This window comes from Oncorhynchus keta, chromosome 12 (genome assembly GCF_023373465.1).
Source record: "Oncorhynchus keta strain PuntledgeMale-10-30-2019 chromosome 12, Oket_V2, whole genome shotgun sequence".
Taxonomy (NCBI): Eukaryota; Metazoa; Chordata; class Actinopteri; order Salmoniformes; family Salmonidae; genus Oncorhynchus; species Oncorhynchus keta.
The window spans coordinates 17,748,964-17,775,513 of NC_068432.1; positions in this window are offsets into that span (position 1 = coordinate 17,748,964).

The following is a 26,550-nucleotide window of genomic DNA, read 5'->3' on the forward strand; positions in this document are numbered from 1 at the left end:
CGATAAGAATAACAAATAACTAAAGAGCAGCAATAATTACGATAGCGGGGCTATATACAGGGGGTACCGGTACAGAGTCAATGTGTCAATGTGCGGGGACACTGGTGTCGAGGTAATTGTGGTAATTATGTACATGTAGGTAGAGTTATTAAAGTGGCTCTGCATACAGTAGTTGCTCCACTAAAAGACTTGTGATTATGCTGCGGTGCTTAGAGGTCATTTGTGGTTTAGTATGGTTCCCTGCGTCACCACTTCATTGTTCCAGACCAGCGAAAGGGGGAGTTAGAGCACTGATTATGCTTTTGGGTCCAACTGTGTCTCTAACTGACAATGAATGGGTGACATAAACCTAAATAGAAACTGATAATTCCATAACTTTTTTTTACCTTTATTTAACCAGGCAAGTCAGTTAAGAACAAATTCTTATTTTCAATGACTGCCTAGGAACAATGGGTTAACTGCCTGTTCAGGGGCAGAATGACCAATTTGTACCTTGTCAGCTCAGGGGTTGGAACTTGCAACCTTACTGTTACTAGTCCAACAATCTAACCACTAGGCTACTCTGCCACCCTAAAATTGTTGTTACAGTAAGGTTTTTATTATTTTATTTTGTTAGGATTATTTTGCTCTTAATGTGGTAGTGTAGCCACTCCCGACTGGTCACGTTGTACAATGCCTGTGTGGCACAATGGCCTAAGACACTGCATAGAGGTGCAAGCTGTGTTGTTATAAATGCTGGTTCAATACCTGTGTTGCCCTTGACTGGGTGACCCATGAGATGACTGTAGGTTTTTGGTGTCTCTCCTTCTAAAAACATAAATACAAAATTATAAATAACAAACTGGCTTTATTTACAAATTAGTAACAATGTCTCACCCCATATTCAAGAATGGCTTTTTTCTCGCTCATTTTACACTATTTGAAAACAAAATAATCTCCAAAATATGGTTATTTTTTAAACAAAGCTATTATTATTATTATTAATTTAGAATTAAATAAAAACTCCTAGGATATTCTCACAGATATATTATTAACCTTGTTATTAGCAGGACAATATATATTGGTAATATTGGTCATGGCTCCCGAGTGGCGCACAATGGGATTGCCAGCTGTATCCACTGAAAGCGTATGAGGTTCAAGGCATGAGGGCAGCTGGCACGGGATGGGCCGCAGAGCCGCACACAGGAGACAGACCTAGCCCAAGGGGAAGGGAGGAGGAGGAAAGGGGGGTGGAGCCCCACACCACCACACTGGGTAACACAGAGCAACTCTTTAAGGGGCATTGTACTAATAATGGCGCTGACTAGGGAAACGTTCCCACTGTTCTTAGTGCCAGTCTGCACATTCAAACTAAAACACACAATATACACAATACCCCATAATGTCAAAGTGGAATTATGTTTTTTAGAAATGTTTAGAAAAGTATTACAATTGAAAAGCTGAATTGTCTTGAGTCAATAAGAATTCAGGCAACAAGACAAAGATTCCCCGACCTATCAATGCAAAACTTGAAGACTACCAACAAAATGAGTTGATCAAAAGCAAGGGAAGGGAGCTTAAAGGGACCAGATTCGGTCTTACTGACCAATTTCCTCACGAGATAAACGAAGAGGCTGAATCCTGTACAAAGGCAACAGAGCAAGAGGAGTAAGCGTGCCTTTCTCATTGTGGACAAACTCTTTATAGACGGACAGCTCTTCCGAGACAGCTCCATAACACCATGGCTGTACTAAATTCTACAGGGATGTCAGGTTAAAATAATGGGGACTGTAAAAACATCGAAAGACTATGAAGTTGATATGCGCACACATTCACTCAACTACACTCTCGCTTACACATACGGACGCATACTGTACACACACACACACACACACACACACACACACACACACACACACACACACACACACACACACACACACACACACACACACACACACACACACACACACACACACACACACACACACACACACACACACACACACACACACACACACACACACACACACACACACACACACACACACACCTCACTCTCTCTTCTCTCTCTCTCTATTGTTAACTTTTCTATAGCTTAATGATTTTTGTTTGACTATCTTTGGTATGTCTTTGTCTACATGTTTATCTATGTTTACAACAAGCAATGGGAAGATATCAGAACAGGGATGTTGGGGAATAATAACATAGTACGGGATACATTTGTGCTGTAGTGAAACCGTCTCTAAATTAATGCAAGGTCCCTTTCATAATCATGTGAAACGTCAATTGCTATGGATATGCTGGGATCGGTTTTTCTATGAAAATTATGTTAAACGTAAGTATGATGCAACTAAGATGCGACTATGATGGTGATACGATGTGGATTACAATTATTATCCTGATGTCACACCCTGACCTTAGAGACGTTTTATTTCTCTATTTGGTTAGGTCAGGGTGTGATTTGGGTGGGCATTCTATGTTTTCTATTTCTTTGATTTTGGCCGAGTGGGGTTCCCAATCAGAGGCAGGTGTCTATCGTCATCTCTGATTGGGAATCATACTTAGGCAGCCTTTTTCCCACCTAATGTTGTGGGTAATTATTTATTTTCTGTGTGTGTTTGTGTGCGCCACATGTTCGGTTTCTGTTTACCTGTTATTTGTGAAGGTTTCACTTTATTAAAAAAATGTGGAATTACATGCACGCTGCACCTTGGCTCATCTATGACAGGGAGTTTGAAGACAGTGAGCGTGACAGTATTACCCACCACAAAAAGACCAAGCAGCATGCGCCAACTTGGAGGACGAGCTGGACCGGGGAGGAGATTATGGCAGGGGACAAGACCCGGTCACGGAAGCCCGAGAGGCAGCTCCAAAACGTTTTTTTGGAGAGGGCACACGGGTAGATTGGTGGAGTCAGGTTTTAGACCTGAGCCAACTCCCCGTGCATACCGTGGGGAGCATGTGGCCGGTCAGGCACCGTGTTATGTGGTGATGCGCACTGTGTCTCCAGTGAGCATTCACAGGCCGGTGCGCTCTGTGTCAGCGCCCCACATTTGCTGGGCGGAAGTGGGCATCCAGCCAGGACTGGTTGTGCCAGCTCTACGCTCGAGACCTCCAGTGGACTCCACGGCCCAGTGTATCTGGTGCCTGCTCCACGCACCAGGCTTCCAGTGCATCTCCCCAGTCCGGTGAGACCTGTTCCGGTTCCACGTACCAGAGCTCCAATATGTCTCCCCAGCCTGGTAAACCCTGTGGCAGCTCCACGCACCAGGCTTCCAGTACGTCTCCTCAGTCTGGTGAGACCGGATCCGGCTCCACATACGAAGCCTCTCGTGATGATCCATGGCACGAAGCCTCCAGTGATAATCCATGGCCTGGAGCCTCCAGTGATAATCCATGGCACGAAGCCTCCAGTGATGATCCATGGCCCGGAGCCTGTAGTGATGATCCATGACACGAAGCCTCCAGTGATAATCCACGGCCTGGAGCCTCCAGTGATAATCCATGGCACGAAGCCTCCAGTGATGATCCAGGGCACGGAGGCTCCAGCGACGGTCCCCAGTCCTGAGCCTGCAACGACGTTCCGCAGTTCGGAGTCTCCAGCGGTGGTCTGCAGTCCCGAGCCTCTGGCGAGGGTTCCCAACCCAGGGCCTCCGGCGATGATTTGGGTGGGCATTCTATGTTTTCTATTTCTTTGTTTTTGGCTGAGTGTGGTTCCCAATCAGAGGCAGCTAGCTGTCTATCGTTGTCTCTGATTGGGGATCATACTTAGGCAGCCTTTTTTCCACCTTTAGTTTGTGGGATCTTGTTTGTGTGTAGTTGCTTTCTGCACTGCATGTAGCTTTACGTTCGTTTTTTGTATTTTGTTGTTTTTTCGGTGTCATTTAAATAAAAGTAAAATGTACGCCTACAACGCTGCACCTTGGTCCAATCCATCTCCAAATTCGTGACAGATGACCCTTTCAAGTAGATGGCCAGCTGAAGCAAAAAGGTTATTAAAAACATTTTTTTTTTATCTTTTTTTTTTATTATGGGACCAGAGGCTGTCAAAACATACTGAGGCAACAAGGGGCGGAGTTTTGTTAAAAAGATTTGTCCACTTTCCAGAAATTGGCTGGATTACCACCACTCTCCTATAAACAATTCAAGAATATGTTGATTTTAAACCAGGGATAGACATCTATTTCTGAAATGTCTGAAGGACTGCCAATCATATTTAGAATCAGGCAGTCTAGTCTTAGCCCAAGCTACATTTATTTCCTATAATTTCTCAGACAATTACATTTTGGATGGTGTATCAATACACCCAGTCACCACAAAGATACAGGCGTCCTTCCTAACTCAGTTGCCAGAGAGGAAGGAAACTGCCTAGGGATTTCACCATTAGGCCAGTGGTGACTTTCAAACAGTTCCAGAGTTTTTTAATAGCTGTGATAGGAGAAAACTGAGGATGGATCAACAACACTGTAGTTACTACAAAATACTAACCTTAATGACAGAGTGAAAAGAATTAAGCTTGTACAGTGTAAAATCTATTCTCAAACATGCATCCTGTTTGCAATAAGGCACAAAAGTAAAACTGCAAAAGAAAAGTGGCAAAGAAATTAACTTTGTCCTGAAAACAAAGCGCTATGTTTCAGGCAAATCCAACATGACACATCACTGAAATCCACTCTTAATTTTTTGGGAGGGGGGCTAAAAAGTAACGGAATAGAGTTAAGGGGTATGAATACTTTCTGAAGGCACTGTATATAAAGAGAAAAAAATAACCTGTAGGAAAGTAGGAAGTGAAGTAGGAAATTGTGTCAAACGCCTACTAAACGCCTGAATTCCTGAAATCCTGATATTGTCCAGTATCCCCCAAAAACTTGTCCATTTCATTTAACATCCATAACGGTTCTAATTCTGAACTTTCAAAGTGTAATTTACAAACTTTAGAAGCATTTTTAAAACTATTATACACGCTAAGTTTGCATTTCCTGCTTTTCGGGAAATTCTCAGCAGCAAAATAGTGATCAAATTAAGATCCTATATCTGTACATTGTTGCCCAAATAATCAAGTATAGCCAAAGCCAATGGGAGGCTCCTCTCATTATGTGGAGATATTATGACTTGTTTTAGTGTACCTATAATGAAGTTTGAGGAAAGATTTTAATATAGCCTGTGTGCCTCCTTTTTATCGATGGCCCTGTTGTCACCTTTCCTGTTTTGAAACAGCTTTGCTTCAGCATGTGGACGAACAAAGGAAGGGAAAACATGTATTTTGAGGTCCATGGAAGACTGGGCCAATTACTCAAGCCTTCTGGTTGATCCTGCATCCCCTGTACCAGATGAGCATATTATTCCAATGCTTGAAACCCACTGCTCCGTTTCGGATGGGCGCTTGCCAGGCATCCAAGGAAAAAAATAAAGGACACAGATTTAAGCCATCTTCCCTTCAAACTTCCTCTTCAAATACAAGTATACTGATACTCATGCAACCTGTTACCATCTCTATAAATATAGCTTGACACATTTTCTGTGAAGATCTGCTTTTATGTACAATAGAACCCATGGTGATTGCAGGGCACTGATGCATCTTAGCACAGAGGTACTGCCAAAAATAGTACCACATTGTGCAATTGCCCTCCTGAAAATAATATTTTGACTCAATTATGTGTGTGATGCTGGGTTTGGCAATATGTGGGAGCAACAGATTACAGGGAAATTGAGAGTGACAAAGTTTGAAACTGAACAAGGGCATGTATCGAAATTAGTTTCACACTACCTAGTATGTACAGTGTAATTATTTTCACAATTTGCATATATAGAAAATCAACCAGGCATGGCTAAACACTGTCTTGACATGCTATTTCTGTACTTTCGATTTTAGCTATTCATGCTGTTTTTAGGTTCTGGAAAGACATCGCTGCTCTTTCAGAGCTAAACTTTTGTCTTACTCACTGTTTTTATATTTAGACCTAGTTGATCTCACAGCCTCATAATTGTTTGCAAAATAGTTATGCACATCTATATGTATCATACATTTTCATGACTTTCTACTTCTGTATTTGACTGTGCAACAAAGTAATTCAGTCTTTATTACACTGTTACAGCTTTAGTGGGTAAAATGGGTGCTTTGTGCAGACAAAAAACACAGCTCTGCAAAGACACTGACTGTAATAGTGATGAACTGGAGTTAGTGTAGATCTAGTGAGTGAGAGTGGCTTATTTGTATTTTTATTTTAATAAGTGTAGCTTACTCAATGATAAAGAAATATGATACAATTTAAATATTATAATTTGCATTAATCGTTTGGCCAATGCAAACAAATGTGTCCTACATAACTTAATACATGTTCATTACTTACAAGATCTTCTAGAAAAGCTAGATTTAAACTTATATTGGTCCTTAATCTGATTTATTGTAAATGTTGGTTCATTCTAAAATACATTTTTAAATGGTTTAAAGGTTTTAAAAAGAGATAAAAAAAGCATATTTCCTTATAATATACTGTAAGTCAATCATCTTCATTTTATTGATCATGTGAAATATAAGAATCCTTTAAAAAATATATAACATTTACTACGGTATTTTCTTCAACAAAAATAATCTGTTCATCGGCCTCCTGCTGTATAGAGTGTGCTTCAATTGAGGACATTTGTAGCTTTCACATCGTCTATATTGTTTGACTGTGGACCTTCCTACAGATAGATCGTCTTCTTGGTCTGAGTGAAAGCAGAGCTTTTTAATAACAGTACAGTTGCAAAAATTGGAGAGGCCTTGTGTATAGATTTGGTAGTATCAGAGATGGCAATTATTCCTGAGAATTCTTTGTTTTCACAGTTTGGTACTTATCTCACCATTATGCTCCCTAGTAAGTTTAAGTTTTTTACAACACAAAATGTATTTCCATACAAATTGCTTATGCACCTGAAGTCTGGGAATGATGCTACTATCCCAATAAAAGACAACCCATCTCTATAAATGTCAGTAAACCATGAAATGGCATGTGTAACTTGCACACAATGCAGGCTATCCTATCAGGATGGTGCAGTTTCATCGCCTTGGTACTCAAGCTTGAAAGGGTTTGTTGGGATCTAGTAAATTGGCAGCATTTCTCATGCCTTTCATGGGCCATCTCCATCCATACAGACCCACACTGTACAGTATTTCCATTCTCTGATATGCAAGTCATCTTTTTAGAGGAATTCTAGATTATAATGGTAATATTCAAATTTGGGCATACTGTAGATTGAATCTTTACATTGAGGAACTGAAGAAAAATATTATTTTCAGGTGTAATTTACCTTAGCGGGTTGACGTCACTAAACAGTGGTTAATATTTATCTTACTTTGGCCTCAAAAGCAGTATTGGATCCTGCTTGAATTTGTTGTGATTTAACATAGCTTACATAGCTTGTGTAAAATATATTTGCAAATGATGCACTATGGTAAAATGTGACTCATTCTGGTACAACAACATGCAAATTAATTCATGATATTGAGACATGTTTGAGTCAATATATTTGCAACAACTTGTGAAGGACATACTTCTGTAGCCTACTTATTTCAAACAGACATTTGGCATGATTTGAGACACATTGCCTCTGGCACAGGCTTAGTAGGCAGGCTTTATTCCTGAAACAAGGACTTGATAATAGCAAAGCCCAGAGAAAGCATAATGAACGATTTAACAATGTCTGGTAAAGATTGAATGCATTGTCTTCTCTCCACCAGCTTGGCACCGTCGTCCACGACAATTAATCCCAGAGAAGCAATGGTTAGGATAGCTATTCAACACCAACAGTCAAAGGAATTCTAGAGTTGCATATCACAGCATTTCATGTTTTCTGGTGGTGCCTGATAACCTAAATACACCAGTACTACAAGGATACAGTATATTATGTCTACCAGTGGCTACATAGCAAGGCTACAATTCACCTCTCTTTCCTGCTTGGGCCTGTTTAGGATACCTACTGTAGTCCTCATTAATGCCATTCTAAACAGCCTGCCATTAACTTCTAGGGTTTGACATGGACTTAATCCACCATGGACCATGTTAAGATACATTTCAATCACTTTCATTTAGCATGACAATTTTTCTGATTTTGTCAATGCATCACGTGATGAAGAATTTAATCACGAATGCAGAAGTGGTCTGTTCATTTGTGTTACATTTGTTTGAGGACAATCATATCCAGACAGGAAAATTATTTAGATTCCCAGGCACGCTGAGGGAGCATCATTAAAGAAAACGTGGATTATATAAAGAGCTTTTGTAATCATTGTTTCAGAGTTCAGAATGCCACCATGGCGCATCTATCAATATGCAGATGAAATGAGGCGATGGAGCAGGAATACAAATGCTGGGTTTTTATTACACACCGAGACACAGGAGAACATGGGGAAAGGTTGTAGGATCAACAATTGTTGTGGTTTACTAGGGAAATACAAGAGAAGATACAAACACATGTTAACATACAAGCATGACTGACAAGTGCATAAACTGAAATGCATTTTACCAACAAACTGAGGATATATCTTACAAGATGGACTGACGGGAAATAGTATCAAGGATTATGGCAGCATATGAACTTTAACATCAAACTAAAAAGGATCTTTAATATGAACATTTATACATATTCTTCAATAATGAAAGGTCAGTCACTTTGTCAAAAAAGCAAACAGGATGGCCACCCCATGAATTCAGCAACAGGAATAAGGAAGACCTGGGGGGGGTTGCTGCTTATATTAGACAAGGAGTGCAAATGCCTACAATCCTGAATCTCGTGAAATTGTCCAGCGTCCCCAAAAAACGTGTCCATTTCATTTAACATCCATAACGGATGAAATTCTGAAATTTCAAAGTGTAAATTACAAACTGTAGAAGTCTTTTTAAAACTATTATACACGCTAAGTTTGCATTTCCTGCTTTTCAGGAAAATTCTCAGCAGCAAAATAGTGATCAAATTAAGATTCTACATCTGTACATTGTTGGGACTGGAGAGTTGAGTGGCATTTGTATTTTGTTATTATATTTAACCTATTTAACTAGGCAAGTCAGTTAAAAACAAATTCGTAGTTACAATGACGGCCTAGCAAAAGGCAAAAGGCTTCCTATGGGGACGGGGGCTGGGATTAAAATAAAAAATATAGGGCAAAACACACAGCATGACAAAAGAGACACCACAACATTACATAAAGAGAAACCTAAGACAACAACATGTCATGTTGTAAGTAGCCTTAGTAAACTTTGATTTGATGTCGCCCTAAAAAATATATGTGGAGTCTTCATGTTTAATATAACGTCACCGTTGAACAATTTATTGAGATTATCATAGACTATTCTGTACTACTATTCATATCACATTAAACCCCTATAAATATCAGTTAGTTTTTTTAAAACAAGGGTTCTTCAAAGATCCTAACTCAGTGCTAGAGATGTCACTACAGATCCTGTTTAAATTTCTAGGCTGTATCACAACCCGACCGGGATTGGGAGTCTCATAGGGTGGAGACACAATTGGCCCAGCGTCATTCTGGGGTTTGACCAAGGCAGGCAGCCATTGTAAATAAGAATTTGTTCTTAACTGACTTGCCTGGTTAAATAAAATATATATATATATTTTTTAATAACTGCAGGTTTCTTGGCACTGAAAAATGCTTGGCTGTGTGAACCTTCCCCCCCAGTCTGAGGTTCTGAGTTCTCTGAAGCAGGTTTTCATCAAGGATATCTCTGTACTTTGCTCCGTTCATCTTTCCCCTCGATCCTGACTAGTCTCTCAGTTCCCTGCCGCTGAAAAACATCCCCACAGCATGACGCTGCCACCACCATGCTTCACCGTAGGGATGGTGCCAGGTTTCCTCCAGACGTAAGGCCTGATTGGTGGAGTGCTGCAGAGATGGTTGTCCTTCTGTGGTCCTTCTGTAGCTCAGTTGGTAGAGCATGGCGCTTGTAACGCCAGGGTAGTGGGTTCGATCCCCGGGACCACCCATACGTAGAATGTATGCACACATGACTGTAAATCGCTTTGGATAAAAGCGTCTGCTAAATGGCATATATTATATTATTATGTGTTGCTGCCATGCTAACACAGCCTGGTGGCAACACGACATGACAACAACATGGTAGAAGCACAACATGGTAGCAGCACAAAACATGGTACAATCATTATTGGGCACAGACAACGGCACAAAGGCAAGAAGGTAGAGACAACAAAACATCACGTGAAGCAGTCACAACTGTCAGGGAGCAAGGGAGGGGTGGTCTAAGGTTAACGGTGAGAACATGAGCCGCCTCCAAATTTCCATGGAAATTTGGAGGCGGCTGTTGTGATTATTTAGGTATTTAGTAAATAAAGAATTAAACCAAATATTGTATTGCTGATTTAACTTGTTAGCCAGGGTTCAAGAAGATAACCAAGAATTTACAACTTTCAGATGAGACTGAAATAATGAAACTGATTAAATATTGACTGCTTGTCACGTTCTGACCTTTATTTCCTTTGTTTTGTATTTATTTAGTATGGTCAGGGCGTGAGTTGGGTGGGCAGTCTGTTTGTTTTTCTATGTTTTGGGGTATTTCTATGTTTCGGCCTAGTATGGTTCTCAATCAGAGGCAGGTGTCATTAGTTGTCTCTGATTGAGAATCATACTTCGGTATCCTGGGTTTCACTGTGTGTTTGTGGGTGTTTGTTCCTGTCTCTGTGTTTTGCACCAGACAGGGCTGTTTTTGGTTTTCCACGTTTATTGTTTTGTAGTGTTCGTGTTTATTCTGTTTTTATTAAACATGAATCAATATAACCACGCTGCGTTTCGGTCCGCTTCTCCTTCACCACAGGAAAACCCTTACACTGCTACTGATGTATAAGATTACTAGGTCTTTAAGAGTTTATTTGGAAGATAACAGCTCTATAAACATTATTTTGTGGTGCCCTGACTTTCTAGTTAATTACATTAACCTGATTATCTTAAATCAGGTAATATTAATTACAGAGAAATGATTTTATAGAATAGCATGTCATATCACTTAATCCGTCTTGTCTCTGTGTTGAATACATTTGTACTGATGGAACTGATAGCGTTTGAACTACTTTGCAGATATGAAACAAACAGACAATCATAATATCAGTCCAAAATATAAAATTCCCAATTTATGCTACAAAAACAACTTTAAAAAAGGTTTTAAAAACAGGTTATATTTCACTCAAACTTCCATGATGTACACTAAAGCATTGTTGGCAGAATAGATGGATGCAGTTCAATGCATGATTCATATACTGTAAAGCACCAATACATTTTTTGATAGTCCAAAAAATATTGCTATCAGTTTGTAAATCATAGCTGATCTGGTACGTTGTTTGCTGCCTCCATTCGGGATGCACTGATTCAGTCTCAATGACTCAATAATCTGGACAAAAATTGACGTACCTAACTAAGGCTGTGAATGTCAATATAATCAAACTAGCAAGGGCAATGATCACATGTCAGTCATAACGTGGCTAATAGGCTACTGTATCTATTTATGTAACAAGTAAAAAACACAGAGCCTAACGTGATAGCTAGTTGCTAGGATGATGTCATGTCATGCCATTGGAGGAGTTAGTGAGCGACTGACTATACCACTCATATTGTTTTTTGGTGGTTATACACAGCTGGAGATGCAGGTGTCATTTGGTTAGCTAGCAAGAACTTGAACAACTGTTATACAGTTAGCATATCTTTTGCATTCGCAAATTGACTCTTGCGATCTTCTCCGATTTCAGAGCATTCGAGTGTGCCAGAGCGCAGAACAACTGATCATTTTACAAACATGCAACACCTGCTGAATATGACCGTTGTCAGTAAATGTAGGCCAAAAAAGTAATAGTTAGTCAAGAACCAGCTCTGCTACGGCAAGTAAAGTGGTCAGAGTAGCAAGCTAGCCAATTTTAGCCAGTTAGCTTGGGTGCTTGGTCGGGACAAGCATGCATTGGTAGGCAAGCCACAGTAGGCTACAATTCACATCATTTATCAGTGCAAGTTTGACGGCCAACTATCGGAAAAAGTTTGAGAGGGATTATCTAATATTCTTTCATTAGATTTTATCTCATCTTGCTATGGCTAGCATTAGTTGTTGATCAAATCAAATACATTTTTATTGGTCACATACACATATTTAGATGTTATTGTTGGTGTTCGGAGTGGCATTCACTAAAATACAGTAGAATAGAATACAGTATATACAGTTGAAGTCGTAAGTTTACATACACCTTAGCCAAATACATTTAAACTCAGTTTTTCACGATTCCTGACATGCAATCCTATTAGAAATTCCCAGTCTTAGGTCAGTTAGATTCACCACCTTATTTTAAGAATGTGAAATGTCAGAAAAAGAGTAGAGAGAATGATTTATTTCAGTTTTTATTTCTTCCATTACATTCCCAGTGGGTCAGATGTTTACATATTCTCAATTAGTATTTGGTAGCATTGTCTTTAAATTGTTTAACTTGGGTCAAACGTTTCAGGTAGCCTTCCACAAGCTTCCCACAATAAGTTGGGTGAATTTTGGCCCATTCCTCCTGACAGAGCTGGTGTAACTGAGTCATGTTTGTCAGCCTCTTTGCTCGCACATGCTTTTTCAGTTCTGCCCACAAATTTTCTACAGGATTGAGGTCAAGGCTTTGTGATGGCCACTCCAATACCTTGACTTTGTTGTCCTTAAGCCATTTTGCCACAACTTGGAAGTATGCTTGGGGTCGTTGTCCATTTGGAAGACCAATTTGCGACCAAGCTTTGACTTCCTGACTGATGTCTTGAGATGTTGCTTCAATATATACACATAATTTTCCATCTCATGATGCCATCTATTTTGTGAAGTGCATGAGTCACTCCTACAGAAAAGCAACACCACAACATGATGCTGCCACCCCCGTGCTTCACGGTTGGCATGGTGTTCTTCGAATGCAAGCCTCCCCTTTTTCCTACAAACATATCGACGATCATTATGGCCAAACAGTTCTGTTTTTGTTTCATCAGACCAGAGGACATTTCTCCAAAAAGTACGATCTTTGTCCCCAAGTGTAGTTGCAAGCAATAGACTGGCTTTTTTTATGGCAGTTTTAGAGCAGTGGCTTCTTCATTGCTGAGTGGCCTTTCAGGTTAATTCGATATAGGACTTGTTTTACTGTGGATATAGATACTTTTGTACCAGTTTCCTCCAGCATCATATCAATGTCCTTTGCTGTTGTTCTGGGATTGATTTGCCATTTTCACACCAAAGTACGTTCATCTCTAGGAGACAGAACGCGCCTCCTTCCTGAGCGGTATGATGGCTGCGTGGTCCCATGGTGTTTATACTTGCGTACTATTGTTTATACAGATGAACGTGGTACCTTCAGGCATTTGGAAATTGCTCCCAAGGATGAACCAGACATGTGGAGGTCTACAATGGAGGTCTTGGATGATTTCTTTTGATTGTCCCATGATGTCAAGCAAGGAGGCACTGAGTTTGAAGGTAGGCATTGAAATACATCCACAGGTACACCTCAGTTTAAAGGCACAGTCAACTTAGTGTATGTAAACTTCTGGCCCACTGGAATTGTGAGTTATAAGGGAAATAATCTGTCTGTAAACAATTGTAGGGAAAATTACTTGTGTCATGCACAAAGTAGATATCCTAACTGACTTGCAAAAACTATAGTTTGAAAACAAGAAATGTGTGTACTTTGTGTACAAGAAGTGTATGTACATTTCCGACTTCAATTGTACATATAAAATGAGTAAAGCAGTATGTACACTTATTAAAGTGACATGTGATTCCATGTCTATGTATATAGGGCAGCAGCCTGTAAGGTGCAGGGTTGAGTCACTGGGTTATAGCCAGCTAGTGATGCTGTTTTAACAGTTTGATGGCCTTGATAGAAGCTGTTTTTCAGTCTATCGGTCTCAGCTTTGATGCACCTGTACTGACCTCGCCTTATGGATGATAGCAGAGTGAAATGACTGTAGCTCGGGTGGTTGGTGTTCTGGAGGCCAGGCAGTGTGCCCCCGATGATGTGTTGTGCAGACCGCACCACACTCTAGAGAACCTTGCTGTTGAGGGCGGTGCAGTTGCCGTACCAGGCGGAGATACAGCCTGACAGGATGCTCTCAGTTGTGCATCTGTAAAGGCGTGTGAGGGTCTTAGGGGCCAAGCCAAATTTCTTCACCGCACTTTCTGTGTGGGTGGACCATTTCAGATCGTCAGTGATGTTTACGCCGAGGAACTTCAAGATTACCACCTTCTCTACTGCGGTCCCGTCAATGTGTATGGTTGAGTGTTCCCTCTGCTTTATCCTGAAGTTCACGATCAGCTCCTTTGTTTTGTTGAGGTTGAGGGAGAGGTTATTTCCTGGCACCACTCCACCAGGGCCCACACCTCCTTGTGTCATCTCGAAACTTGATGATTGAGTTGGAGGCGTGTATAGCCACACAGTCATCCTGGAAATTGGCGCCAACAGAGAGGGATGCCGTACTTCTAGCTCTTAGGAATTTTTATTTTTTATTTTTAGGTATTACCACAAGTATTTTGCTACACCCGCAAAACATCTATTGAACACGTGTGTTTGACCAATACAATTTAATTTGATTAGACAGGGAAAACAGGAGGGGGCTGAGTACACACCCTTGTAGGGCCCCTGTGTTGAGGATCAGTGAAGTGGAGATGTTGTTTCCTACCTTCACCAACTGGGGTGGCCCGTTAGGAAGTCCATGACCCAGTTGCGCAGGGCGTGGTTCAGACACAGGACCTCAAGCTTGATGATGATCTTGGAGGGTACTATGGTGTAGAAGGCTGAACAGCATTCTTACATAGGTATTACTTTTATCCATCTGGGATAGGGCAGTGTGCAGTGCAGTGGCAATTGCATCACCTGTGGATCTATTGTGGCGGTAAGAAAATTCAAGTGGGTCTAAGGTGTCAGGTAAGGTAGAGATGATATGGTCCTTAACTTGCCTCTCAAAACTCTTCACGATGACAGAAGTGAGTGTTAGTTATGTTACCTTTGCTTTCTTGGGTACAGGAACAATGGTGGACATCTTGAAGCAAATGGGGACAGCAGACTGGGATAGGGAGAGATTGAATGTGTCTGTAAACACCCCAGCCAGCTGGTCTGCACATGCTTTGAGGACGCAGCTAGGGATGCCGTCTGGGACATACGTCTCGTGTCTGAGCTGTTGAATGCGACTCCACTTTGTCTTTGTACTGACGTTTTGCATGTTTGATTGCCTTATGGAGGGAATAACTACACTGTTTGTTTTCAATCATATTCCCAGTCACCTTGCCATGGTTAAATATGGTGAGTTGCGCTTTCTTTCAGTATCGCATGAATGCTGCCATCTTGCCACGGTTTTTGGTTTGGGGAGGTTTTAATAGTCACACTGGGAACAACATCCTCTATACACTTCCTGATGAACTTAGTCACCGTGTCCATATATACATAAATGTTATTATCCGAGGCTACCCGGAACATATCCCAGTCCGCGCGATCAAAACAATCTTGAAGCATGGATTTCGATTGGTCAGACCAGCATTGAATAGACCTTAGCAAGGGTACTTCCTGTTTGAGTTTCAGCCTATAGGAAGGGAGGAGCAAAATGGAGTCAGTATCTGATTTGCCGAAGGGAGGGCGGGGGAGGGCCTTGTATGCATCCCGGAAGAGAGAAAATTAGTGGTCGAGTGTTTTCCCAGCGCGAGTACTACAGTCAATGTGTTTAGAACTTCGGTAGTTTTTCCTCATTTGCCTTGTTAAAATCCCCAGCTACAATAAATGCAGCCACGGGAAATGTGGTTTCCAGTTTGCATAAAGTCCAGTGTTGTTCCTTGAGGGCCATCATGGTATTGACAGAAAGTTCTTTATTCCTGTCTGCGCGATGTACTGAAAACCCAGCTGGCTGTATGGACCGGGATAGTATTTACAGTACCTGATGTCTCTCTGGAAGGAGATCCTCTTCCTGAGTTCGTCTACTTTATTGTCCAGAGACTGAACATTTGCGAGTAATATACTCGGAAGTGGTGGATGATGTGCCCGGGGGGGGGGGGGTTACGGCTGCTCTGAAAAAAGTTATTTCCGGCTGTATGTAATAATACAAAAAACGTTCTGGGCTAATAGTGTAAGAAATAACACACACCAAAAAAAATATTGCAAAGTTCCTTAGGCGCTAGAAGCAGAGCTGCCATGTCGGTCGGCTCCATCTTTTGACTCGTGTTGTTGTTGATGTGCATAGCTAAGGGAGAGAGAGCCTACCTTTTTATGGTTGTTTGATCAATAAGACTGTACATTTCCCAAATGTAAGAGGACTCCCGTGGTGTTTACATATTTGCAATAATCCATTCAAGTTTATTTTTTGGCTTTTGGCGAATGCATTCAAATTATCTATATTTGTGCTGTTGCAACTGCCTGTAAACACTAATTCCATTTCAAAGTGAATTATGGCAGGCCCTTGTGGCAAATGGCTTGTTTGTATAAAGGTCTACTGTAGCTCTGACTGGCTATAGCGCACTGGTCTGTGTAGACTCCAGTCCTGGACAAGACTGCTGTTTTTATTTGGTTTTATTTACTGCAGTGCCTATTAATTTTCCAAATGCATGGCTTCTTTCCCACTCTATATTGCTATATAATGTTCATAAATGCCTTAGAATACGTAAATTCCCAAAAATTCTAAGCATTTAGGAAAACGTAAAAATTACCATATCTAAGTGATCCCTTGTCAGACTTCATGGGGGTGTATATGAACCCGTAGAGGCTACTGAGGGGAGGACGGCTCATAATAATGTCTGGAATGGAGTCAATGGAATGGTATCAAACACATCAAAGGCTTTCTAGGTTTCTATGTGGTTGAAACCATTCCATTGACTCCATTTCATGCTATTCTATTTTATGAGCCGTCCTCCCCTCGGTAGCCTCCACTGACAATGCCAACAGATTTGAATAAGATTTCATGTTACCAAAATTTTGTCAGTTCCACAAAATGCAATAATGGTTAACACATATGCTATTTTCAAAGAGATGGCCCGCAACAGCAAGAGTGATGCAATAAAAAACACAGTTCCACTCACCAGATGATGATAATTTGTAACTGAACTTGTTGTTGAAAGTTATTCTTCTCAAGGGATAAACTAACAAATGAGCAAATGAGGTGATAATACCTGATACAGCCACTGCACACTAGCCGACAGAGTTTGGGAGTAACAGATTACATGTAATCTGTTACATGTCAGGGATTACAAAAAAAACGGTTATGTAATGTTACCAGCAATCAGATTACAGATACTTTTGAAAAACTAGATACTTTTAAATTCAGAAAGGATGTTGGCCAAAAAAATCCTGGACACTTTTCTCAATGACATTCAAATCAGCAATGAAAAAAAGGCTAAAGTTTAAGTTTGTTCCACCTGAGTGAGTCTGACCACAAGATTTTTGGTTCCAACCACCGTGTCTTTGTGAGACCCAGAGTAGGTTAATGGATGATCTCCAAATGTGTGGTTCCCACCATGAAGCATGGAGGAGGAGATGTGATGGTGTGGGGGTGCTTTTCTGGTGACACTGTCTGTCATTTATTTAGAATTCAAGGCACACTTAACCAGCATGGCTACCACAGCATTCTACAGTGATACGCCATCCCATCTGGTTTGCGCTAAGTGGGACTATCATTTGTTTTTCAACAGGACAATGACCCAAAACACACCTCCAGGCTGTGTAAGGGCTATTTGACCAAGAAGGAGAGTGATGGAGTGCTGCATCAGATGACCTGGCCTCCACAACCCAATTGAGATGGTTTGGGATGAGTTGGACCTCAGAGTGAAGGAAAAGCAGCCAACAAGTGCTCAGCATATGTGGGAACTCCTTCAAGACTGTTGGAAAAGCATTCCTCATGAAGCTGGTTGAGAGAATGCCAAGAGTGAGCAAAGCTGTCATCAAGGCAAAGGGTGGGTACTTTGAAGAATAGTTTGATTTGCTAAACACTTTTTGGGTTACTACATGATTCTACAGCATATGTGTTTTTTCATAGTTTTGATGTCTTCACTATTATTCTACAATGTAGAAAATATCAAAAGAAAGAAAGAAAACTCCTTGAATGAGTAAGTATGTCCACATTTTTGACTGGTACTGTATATCCATTGATTCTCGAAGAATATAACTTTGAAATGCCTCATGAGCTTAGTTCAATGTTTTGTAAGCATTGTAAATATAAACAAACATATGTAAACAAACGCTACTGCTACTCTCTGTTCATCATATATGCATAGTCACTTTAACCATACCTACATGTACATACTACCTCAATAATCCTGACTAATAGGGTAGTATATTGCCTTACTTCTTTTATAGCCTCACTACTGTATATAGCCTGTCTTTTTACTGTTGTTTTATTTCTTTACCTACCTATTGTTCACCTAATATATTTTTGCACTATTGGTTAGAGCCTGTAAGTAAGCATTTCACTGTAAGGTCTACCTGTTGTATTCAGCACACGTGACAAATAAACTTTGATTTGATTGGAATCATATTGTTATATAAGTAGAAAGCGATGGGTTAGAAGAAGCCTACATAACCAACGCATAAAGTGACTTTTCTAACATCCATATATGGCCAGCTACTGTATGTAAACATTAACATTGATTTATCCTGCAATTTGTAACATACACTACCATTGAAAAGTTTGGGGTCACTTAGAAATGTCCTTATCGTTGAAAGAAAAGCAACATTTTTTGTCCATTAAAGTAACAGAATTGATCAGAAATACAGTGTAGACAATGTTAATGTTGTAAATGACTATTGTAGCTGGAAACGGCAGATTTTGTATGGAATATCTACATAGGCTTACAGAGGCCCTGTATCAGCAACCATCACTTTGTGCTAGCTAATCCAACTTTATAATTTTAAAAGGCTAATTGATCATTAGAAAACCATTTTGCAAGTATGTTAGCACAGCTGAAAACCGTTGTTTTGATTAAAGAAGCAGTAAAACTGGCATTCTTTAGACTAGTTGAGTATCTGGAGCATCAGCATTTGTGGGTTCGATTACAGACTCAAAATGGCCACAAACAAAGAACTTTCTTCTGAAACACGTCAGTCAATTCTTGTTCTGAGAAATTAAGGCTATTCCATGCAAGAAATTGCCAAGAAACTGAAGATCTCTTACAACGTTGTGTACTATTCCCTTCACAGAACAGTGCAAAAGGACACTTGCCAGAATAGAAAGAGGAGTGGGAGGCCTCGGTGCACAACTGAGCAAGAGGACAAGTATATTAGAGTGTCTAGTTTGAGAAACAGACACCTCACAAGTCCTCAACTGGCAGCTTCAGATATTGAGATATGGCTTTTTCTTTGCAACTCTGTCTGGAAGGCAAAGATAACTCAATCATCAAGTTTGCAGATGACACAACAGTAGTGGGCTTGATTACCATCAAAGACAAGACAGCCTACAGGGAGGAGGTGAGGGCACTCGGAGTGTGGTGTCAGGAAAACAAACAAACACTCACTCAACATCAACAAAACAAATGAGATTATCGTGGACTTCAGGAAACAGCAGAGGGAACACCCCCTAGCTGCATCGAAGGGAATGTAGTGGAGAAGATGGAACGTTTTAAGTTCCTCTGTGTACACATCACATACAAACTGAAATGGTCCAACCACACAGACAGTGGGGTGAAGAACGAACAACAGTGCCTCTTCAACCTCTTGAGGCTGAAAAATGTTTGCTTGTCACCTAAAACCCTGACAAACTTTAACAGATGCACAATTGAGAACATCCTGTCGGGCTGTATCGCCGCCTGGTACGGCAACTGCATCGACCTCAACAGCAAGGTTCTCTAGATGGTGGTGCGGTCACAACGCATCACCGGGGTCAAACTACCTGCCCTCCAGGACACCTACAGCACCCAATGTCACAGGAAGGCCAAAATGATCATCAAGGACAACAACCATCTGAGCCACTGCTTTTCAATCCGTTACCATCGAGAAGGCAAGGTCAGTACAGGTGCATCAAAGCTGGGACCGAGGGACTGAAAAACAGCTTCAATCAGCTTCAAGGACATGAGACTGCTAAACAGCAATCACTAACTCAGAGACGCTGTTGCCTACATAGAACCTCACTAGTCACTTTAAACAATGCCACTTTAATAATGTTTTCATAACTTACATGAATCATCTCATATGTATATACTGCTTCTTATAACATTTATTGCATCTTGCCTATGAAGCTCAGCCTTCACTCATACATATACAGTTGAAGTCAGAAGTTTACATACACTTAGGTTGGAGTCATTAAAACTCGTTTTTCAACCACCCCACAAATGCCCTGTTAACAAACTATAGTTTTGGCAAGTCGGTAAGGACATCTACTTTGTGCATGACACAAGTAATTTTTCCAACAATTGTTTACAGACAGATTATTTAGCTTATGATTCACTGTATCACAACTCCAGTGGGTCAGAAGTTTACATACACTACGTTGACTGTGCATTTAAACAGCTTGGACAATTCCAGAAAATGATGTCTTCAATTTAGAAGCTTCTGTTAGGCTAAATTACAACATTTGAGTCAATTGGAGGTGTACCTGTGGATGTATTTCAAGTCTACCTTCAAATTCAGTGCCTCTTTGCTTGACATCACGAAAATCAAAAGAAATCAGCTAAGACCTCAGAAAAATTGTAGACCTCCGCAAGTCTGGTTCATCATTGGGAGTAATTTCCAAACACCTAAAGATACCACGTTCATCTGTACAAATAATAGTACGCAAGTATAAACACCATGGGACCACGGAGCCATCATACCGCTCAGGAAGGAGATGCGTTCTGTCTCCTAGAGATGAAAGTACTTTGGTGTGAAAAGGGTGGATCAATACCAGAACAACAGGAAAGGACCTTGTGAAGATGCTGGAGGAAACAGGTACAACAGTATCTATAGCCACAGTGAAACAAGTCCTATATCGACATAACCTGAAAGGCCGCTCAGCAATGAAGAAGCCACTGCTCCAAAAACGCCATAAAAAAAGCCAGAATATGGTTTGCAACTGCACATGGGGACAAAGATCGTGTTTTTTGGAAAAATGTCCTCTGGTTTGATGAAACAAAAATAGAACTGTTTGGCCATAATGACCATCGTTATGTTTGGAGGAAAAAGGGGGAGGCTTGAAAGCCGAAGAACACCATCCCAATCGTGAAGCACAGGGGTGGCAGCATCATGTTGTGAGGGTGCTTTGTTGCAGGAGGGACTCCAAAACCATCATTAAGTTTGCTGACGACACAACAGTGGTAGGCCTGATCACCGACAACGACGAGACAGCCTATAGGGAGGAGGTCAGAGACCTGGCTGGGTGGTTCCAGATTATAACAATCTATCCCTCAATGTGACCAAGAATAAGGAGATTATTGTGGACTACAGGAAATGGAGCACTGAGCACGTCCCCATTCTCATCGATGGCGCTGTAGTGGAGCAGGTTGAGAGCTTCAAATTCCTTGGTGTCCACATCAACAACAAACTAGATTGTTCCAAACACACCAAGGCAGTCGTGAAGAGGGCACGACAAAGCCTATTCCCCCTCAGGAAACTAGGGGGAATAGGCTCTTTTATGCTGCTGCTACTCTCTGTTTATCTTATATGCATAGTCACTTTAACTATACATCCGTGTACATACTACCTAAATTGCCTGACCAACCAGTGCTCCCACACATTGGCTCACTGGGCTGTCTGCATTGGGACCCACCACCCCCAACTCCTCTTTTTACACTTCTGCTACTCTCTCTGTTCATCATATATGCATAGTCACTTTAACCATATCTACATGTGCATACTACCTCAATAAGCCTGACTAACAGGTGTCTGTATATAGCCTTGCTACTATTTTTTCAAATGTCTTTTTACTGTTGATTTATTTCTTAACTTACCCTCACACAAACACACACATACCTTTTTTTCCCCACACCATTGGTTAGAGCCTGTAAGTAAGCATTTCACTGTAAGGTCTACTACACCTGTTGTATTCAGCGCACGTGACAAATAAACTTTGATTTGATTTTGATTTGACTGATGCACTTCACAAAATAGATGGCATCATGAGGTAGGAAAATTATGTGGATATATTGAAGCAACATCTCAAGACATCAGCCAGGAAGTCAAAGCTTGGTCGCAAATTGGTCTTCCAAATGGACAATGACCCCAAGCACACTTACAAAGTTGTGGCAAAATGGATTAAGGACAACAAAGTCAAGATATTGGAGCGGCTATCGCAAAGCCCTGACCTCAAATTGAGTTATAATAATTGGAAATTGTCAAAAACGTATCTTATTCAATTATTCATACCACTGTCCCAACTTTTTCCACTGTACAGCCTGTTTTGAGTTCAGTGAGTAACACTGACTTTCCCTGGCGGCTTATCTATTGGTCCACAGGAAGCTTATCTTTAAACCAATCACCAGATGGCAGCATCTAATATAATCAGTCCCAAGGCTCAATCCCTCTGTTTGTCATGTGAACTTGTATTGAAACGTTTACAAATTACTAAGATATTGAGTTTATTGATTGAGTTTTATCTGAAAGCCACTAATATTACCATTCACATACTGTCAACACTCATTACATTTGACATCAACTGATAGATCATGAGTACCATGAATCTTTGTTTACTTTCACTAGTATCCATATTGGTTTCCTTCAACTAGGAGCCCTCTGCTCTTCCCAATAGGAAAAACCCTCTCAATCACTACTGCTAATGCATATGAATCACTCTCAGATGTTCTGCTTTTACCCCTATTGTTAGGTAAAAAAATAAACAATACAAACATGGTAACCTTTTCCTTATTGGAAGGCATTGTTTTCATTTTAGTCTACCCTAACAATATCTACTTTTATCTGAGGGTATTGCTGTATTAAAGATGTCGTTTCCTCTGAGGGGCGTCCCTATTGTGGCTGGTTCATTTAATTTAATTATTGACGAAGCCTCTGATTTAACGTGGCAATGATATTTTTAATTGGAAGCTGTTACAAAAGCATAGAAAATGCCCCAAGAGGCTTTATATCCCAAACCATTTAAACAGTCATACTCATCAGAAAACTTGGTAATGGCCATTCCATCAGTCTTCTTGGATATGGGGGCCCAGCAGGGCTCTCTTTCTCTGATGAACATCTACTTCTAGGTGACTTCTCAGGGCCTACGTTGGTCCCTTTGACTCAGGATTCATCTCACCCTCTGTCAGGTTTCTCCAGAAGTCTTTGACCACCACGAAATCACCTGGGTTCAAATACTGCTGAGCTCCACCTGCCAAGTTCGGCAAAGACGCCTTCATTCGAGGAAAATTAGTCTTTAGAACACTGTTAAGGTTGCCACAATACTCAACCATGTCTTCCTCCATTCCGTGCAGGGACAACCTGTTATGGGGAAAAGGAGAAACCTAGTCTGTCAGCACCTCATGTGGAGAGAGATAAGTAACTGTGTGGGATCAGCCTCTCATACTCATCAGTGCCAGTGGAAACACCTTTACCCATGTCAGGCTTATTTCACCAATTAGTTTAATAAATGATTGCAAATCAAACATTGTACAACCCCACCACATGTTTTGCAAACACAGTAAAACCTACTGTACACCAATATTTATTTACCATCCCTCCTTTTGACACATGGTCTTGACCATCATTTGGCAAGGAATTGGAAGATACAACAGGGCATGGCTGGTCTGCTCCACTCGTCCAGCCATGCACCCGAGGCGTCCTTCTCTGATGCATCAGCCGTTGCCTGCAAAGTCATTAACAGAGAAATGGCTACTGGAAGCAGGAACTGCTGCCATCTGTAGAAGGGTGTGGGGGACAGAAGATGAAGCAGCCAATTTAGAAATGTTATCTTCAAAGGAAGTATGTCCCTGACACAGCCTGTAACAGATGAAACGAGATTACTGTCTGCAATCTGTTTTCAAGACGAGGTCAAAAACATTCTATTCTTTCCACAATGTTCCAAAATCATGCACTATACCAAATGCATATCTACAGTCAGTGTAAATGTTAACAGAGCTGTCCTTTTCCAAAATACAAACTCTAGTCAGGCAAAATAATTCTGCTGCCTGTGTAAATAAGTGTGAGACTCTTTTTCAGTTCTCTGAGCAGACCCTTCTACAAAGAACTTGGTCTGGATTGTCTAACGGGGTGTCTCTCAGGTCCATCCTAGGTCTACAATCTGCTTCACTAGCTAAATCACAGTCATGGTCTTCACAGGCATCTGCTGTAGGGAGAAGAGTTAAATGGTTTTAAGAATTATACATCGTTTCAGAGTAACATGGGACATTGTCAATAGAACGTTCTGGTAGTCTAGCAGTCTCGCAGGCGTCAAATGAGCCATTCTTGCCTGTGCAATAATTGCGTGAACAGAATGGGGCACATTAGAGGAGACATTGCCACAATATCAGAACATGCCAAAACAGCCTCAGTAGCAGCCACTACTGATCTCAACTTCACTCGCCTCCATCTTTCTTCCATATATACAATCCTGCAGGGGTAGAACAAATTAATTGACTATAATCTATCACTGGAGAGGGCGCGACCCTTAGAAGTAATGTCATTATCCAAATATTTAATGGAACTCATAATTGCATCTTGCTGGGGGAAACTTCATTATATTTTTCTGCCCCCCAAAAATCTACAATGCCCAAGTGTCCTTGTGACATATCTCCTCTGATTGTGAGCATATCAACAAATCGTTAACATACTGAACCAAAATACTCCCTCCAGGAGCAACAAGAGAAGTGAAGAGAAAGAAAGCATTAGCTAAATCAACAACAACTATCTGGAGGCACCTGGGATAAAATGTAAGTGTTAGGCACCAGGGGTGCTCTACCATGCGGGCCTCTCACCAAAACTCACGGACCAGGCAAGGAGGGCATTAATCAGAGAGGCAACAAAGAGACCAAAGATAATGCTGAAGGACCTGCAAAGCTCCACAGCGGAGATGGGAGTATCTGTCCATAGGACCACTTTAAGCCGTACACTCCACAGAGCTGGGCTATATGGAAGAGTGGCCAGAAAAAGCCATTGCTTAACTTCTTGACCCACCCATCCCGTTAGCGGGGTCATTTTCATCAACACAAATTAAATTACTAAACATATTGAACCTGTTAGTCCTATAGGGGCAGTATTTCATTTTTGGATAAAAAGACGTGCCCGTTTTAAGCGCAATATTTTGTCACGAAAAGATGCTCGACTATGCTTGTATGGCTGTGAATGAGACAGGAATGAACGGACACTTTCTCTTGTTTCCCCAAGGTGTCTGCAGCATTGTGACGTATTTGTAGGCATATCATTGGAAGATTGACCATAAGAGACTACAATTGCCAAGTGTCCCGCACGGTGTCTGCGTGGAAATTGGTGCGCAAAAGTCAGCTACCAGTATTTTTCCATCCGAATCAGAGAAGAATGCAGGCTTCCAGGGACGGCATTTCAATGAAGAGATATATGACAAAACACCTTGAGGATTGATTCAAACAACGTTTTCCATGTTTCAGTCGATATTATGGAGTTAATTCGGAAAAAAGTTCGACGTGTAGGTGACTGAATTTTCGGTTAGTTTCGGTAGCCAAATGCATAGTAACAAAACGGAACGTTGTGTCCTACACAAGAATCTTTCAGGAAAAACTGGACATCTGCTATGTAACTGAGAGTCTCCTCATTGAAACATCTGAAGTTCTTCAAAGGTAAATTATTTTATTTGATCCCTTTGCTGGTTTTTGTGAATATGTTGCGTGCTAAATGCTAATGCTAAATGCTAAGCTAGCTATCACCACTCTTACACAAATTATTGATTTTCTCTGGTTCTAAATTATATTTTGAAAATCTGAGACGACATGATTGTTAAGAAAAGGATAGCTTGAGAGCAGGCATATTTATTTCATTTCATTTGCGATTTTTAGAAATCGCTAACGTTGCGTTATGGTAATGAGCTTGAGGCTGTAGTAATGCGACTGCATGCGGGGTGGGGCGGACTATGAGGTTAATTTTCATGAAATCACAAGTGCAATATAGCAAAACACAGCTTAGCTTGTTGTCAATCCACCTGGCATGTCAGATTTCAATACAGCTTTTCAGCGAAAGCATACCACGCTTTTACGTAAAAATATCTCTCTCAGTAGACAAAATATGACAAACACCTAGCAGCCAAGTAGATTGGTCACGAAAGTCAGAAAAGCAATAGATTAAATCGCTTACCTTTGATTTTCGGATGTTTGCACTCACGAGACTCCCAGTTACACAATATATATTCCTTTTGTTCCATAAAGTTATTTTTATATCCAAAATACCTCCATTTGTTTGGCGCGTTATGTTCAGAAATCCACAGGCTCTAGTGGTCACGACATCGCAGACAAAAATTCCAAATAGTATCCGTAATGTCCACAGAAACATGTCAAACGTTTTTATAATCAATCCTCAGGTTGTTTTTAAAATATATAATCGATAATATATCAACCGGGACTGTCACTTTTTCAATTGGAGAGGGAGAGACCATGGCTGCCCCACTCTGTTGCGCAAGCAAAACTCTGCGAACACCCAGCTATCCACTGACGCGAAGTTATCTTTCCCTTC